The sequence below is a fragment of the Neoarius graeffei genome, chromosome 3 (genome assembly GCF_027579695.1).
Source record: "Neoarius graeffei isolate fNeoGra1 chromosome 3, fNeoGra1.pri, whole genome shotgun sequence".
NCBI lineage: Eukaryota > Metazoa > Chordata > Actinopteri > Siluriformes > Ariidae > Neoarius > Neoarius graeffei.
In genome coordinates this window covers 42,496,524-42,499,784 of record NC_083571.1, presented here as the reverse complement: position 1 = coordinate 42,499,784, position 3,261 = coordinate 42,496,524, and the positions used below count along the sequence as shown (strand labels likewise).

At 50.4% G+C, this 3,261-nt stretch overlaps 1 non-coding gene across 1 annotated transcript; it reads right to left on the bottom strand.

Annotated features, from left to right (window-relative positions):
• Positions 1 to 256: 256 nt before the first annotated feature.
• Positions 257 to 420, bottom strand: LOC132883925 (U1 spliceosomal RNA). Its single transcript, XR_009654424.1, has one exon. It is a non-coding gene; the product is annotated as a U1 spliceosomal RNA (small nuclear RNA).
• Between the last annotated feature and the right edge of the window lie 2,841 nt (positions 421 to 3,261).

The following is a 3,261-nucleotide window of genomic DNA, read 5'->3' as shown; positions in this document are numbered from 1 at the left end:
CCGGGGAGCAGTCAGGGGTTAAGTACCTTGCTCAAGGGCACTTCAGCCGAATGCCATGCCACGTTAACCTAACTGCATGTCTTTGGACTGTGGGGGAAACCGGAGTACCCAGAGGAAACCCACACAGACACAGGGAGAACATGCAAACTCCACACAGAAAGGCCCTCGCTGGCCACTGGGTTCAAACCTGTAACCTTCTTGCTGTGAGGCGACCGTGCTAACCACTACACCACTGTGCTGCCCAAAAATTATGTGAGAGGGGAGAGCACGAATGCAGTCCCTCACTACCAGAAATTATACAGTTGAGATTCCTGCATTTGAGGAATTCTCAAAGGTCAGCACAGCCTGAGTGCAATGGCTGGGCCTCACTTTGGGCAAAACACCTTCTTGATCATGGTGTTGCCCCTGCCAGGTAAGTATCCAGTGTCAAATAAAAGCGAGCAGTGCCTAACCAATCAAGCAACTCATCAATGTGAGGCATTGGGTATGTGTCAAATTTAGACACTGTGTTGACCTTTCTATAGTCCACACAGAATCGGACCGACCCGTCTGTCTTGGAAACCAGGACCACTGGGCTGCTTTAGTTACTGTGGGACTCCTCGATTATGCCTATTTCGAGCATGGCCTTGAGTTCATCCCGAACCACCTTTTTCTTATGTTTGGGCAAGTGGTAAGGGCAGCTATGCACTACCACCCCTGGGGTCATTTCGATGTGGTGTTCTATGAGGTGGGTATGACCAGGAAGGGACAAGAACACATTGGAAAATTCATTCTGCAACTTGGCTACCTCCGTGAGTTGGGCCGGTGAGAGGTGGTCTCCACAAGGGACCGGAGTGGTCCGAGATGTTATCTTTTTTACCTCCGGCCCCAGCTCTGCCTTCTCTGGGACTACCGACGCCAATGCCATGGGGACCCCCTCATTCCAGCATTTTAAAAGGTTGAGGTGGTAGATTTGCAGTGCCCCACCCCTATCCATTTGCTTCACCTCATAGTTGATGTCCCCAACTCACCATGTAACCTCAAAGGGCCCTTGCCACTTGGCGACTAATTTAGAACTCGACGTGGGCAATAATATGAGCACTTTGTCTCCTGGCATGAACACTAAGGCACGTCCCCTTGTCATACAGTCGGCTTTGACGTTCTTGTGCCTGCCGCAAATTCTCCTGGGTTAGGTGCATGAGGGTGTGGAGTTTTGCATGCAGGTCAAGAATGTACTGGATTTAATTTTTACTCTGTAAAGGTTTCTCCTCCCAATTTTCCCATAGCATGTCCGGAATGCCACGCGGCTTACGCCTATATAATAATTCAAAGGGAGAAAACCCTGTGGAGGCTTCCGGGACCTCTCGTACTGCGAATAACAGGGGCTTGAGCCACTTATCCCAATTACACGCATCTTCACTTATGAATTTACGGATTATGTTTTTGAGTGTTTGGTTAAATCCCTCTACTAAGCCATCCATTTGTGGGTGATAGACACTGGTGCGGATAGACTTAATCCCCAGAAACCCATACAGCTCGCACAGTGTGTGTGACATAAATGTAGTGCCTCGGTCTGTCAGGATTTATTTCAGAATCCCAACCTGGGAGATAAAGCGGAAGAGCGCTTTCACAATACTGTGTGCTGAGATATTGCGGAGAGGCACTGCTTCCAGATATCGCGTTGCATAGTCCACAAGAACTAAAATAAAGTGATATTCCCGTGCTGACCGATCTAATGGCCCGATGAGATCCATCCCAATGCGCTCAAACGGGGTCTTGATTAGAGGAAGAGGGTGCAAAGGAGCTTTCAGAGTGGCCTGTGGGATTTACTAATTGGCATTCATGGCATGCTGCACACCACCAACAGACATCCCCGTGAATCCCTGGCCAATAGAACTGGGCCATTATTCGGGCTAGTGTTTTATCTTGCCCCAAGTGTCCAGCCATCAGATTAAAGTGAGCTGCATGGAATACGAGGCTCTTTGGGATTAACAACTGGGTTATTCGTTCCTTAGTTTGAGTGTTCTGTGTCACTCGGTACAATCTATCTTTAATAATGGCAAAATAGGGGAAGGTGTGGGTTACCTCGAGCTCCGGGTGCTCCGGTTTCCCCCACAGTCCAAAGACATGCAAGTTAGGTTAACTGGTGACTCTAACTTGACCGTAGGTGTGACTGTGAATGTGAATGGTTGTCTGTGTCTATGTGTCAGCCCTGTGATGACCTGGCAACTTGTTCAGGGTGTACCCCGCCTTTTGCCCGTAGTCAGCTGGGATAGGCTCCAGCTTGCCTGCGACCCTGTAGAACAGGATAAAGCAGCTAGAGATAATGAGATGAGATGAGATGAGATGAGATGAGATATGAGATAGGGGAAGGTCGGTGCTGCGCTTGGCTGAAGAGTTTGACCATTGATTACTCTCACTTGGTAAAATGCATGCTGCAGAGTCTCATCTCATGACTGCTCTAATGGGAAATCCCCAAGGGAATCCCCGAGAGAGGGAAGAGGAGCGGGCTCCTCCTCGCTCTGACACAGTGATGATGTAGACGGCTCTGTGACAGCTTCTCCAGTCAATGCCATACTGGGATCTTCCCATGACCTACTAGTGCAGGACCCACTACATGTTAAATATTCTATTAGTTTTTTAAATCCTGGCCAATCAGTCCCCAAAATCAATGAGTGGATGAGACAGGGACAAACCGCTGCCTCTATTCTATGCATTTGGCCCTGGAATAGAATTTGGACAGACACTAGAGGGTAATGGTGAACATCCCCATGCACACACAACACTTTCACCACATGTGCTCCTCCCAGTGCCTCACCTTGCACCAGGCGTTGGTGAATTGAGGTCTGATTACAACTGGAATCCACCAAAGCATGGTATGTAGCCCCTTGAATTCTCACTGGTATGCGATACGTTCTGGCCCGATTGGGGGCGGTTTCTGGTGCGTTGGGGATCTGGATTAGAGCACCCACCTCCCTTGTGGAGCTCTGACCCTGGAGATGCTCTGATTCACCACCGCGCCAACATGCCGGCCCAGGCTTTCCCTCTGCACTGGTGTTATGGGTGTCCCTCACCTGAGGGGGAAACAACACAGACACCAGGAGAGGGAGAGGGGAGGACATGGGTGCAATGGGCCGGCTGGGGAGGAGCCAGCCACCGCGTCCATGGCAGGGGAATGGGGTGGAGAGGGGGATGAGAGACAGGGGAGAAAAGAGAGAGAGAGAAGAGAAGCGAGGGGAGATGCCTCATCTGCCTGCCGTTGGAGCTGCCTCCAGATGGTCC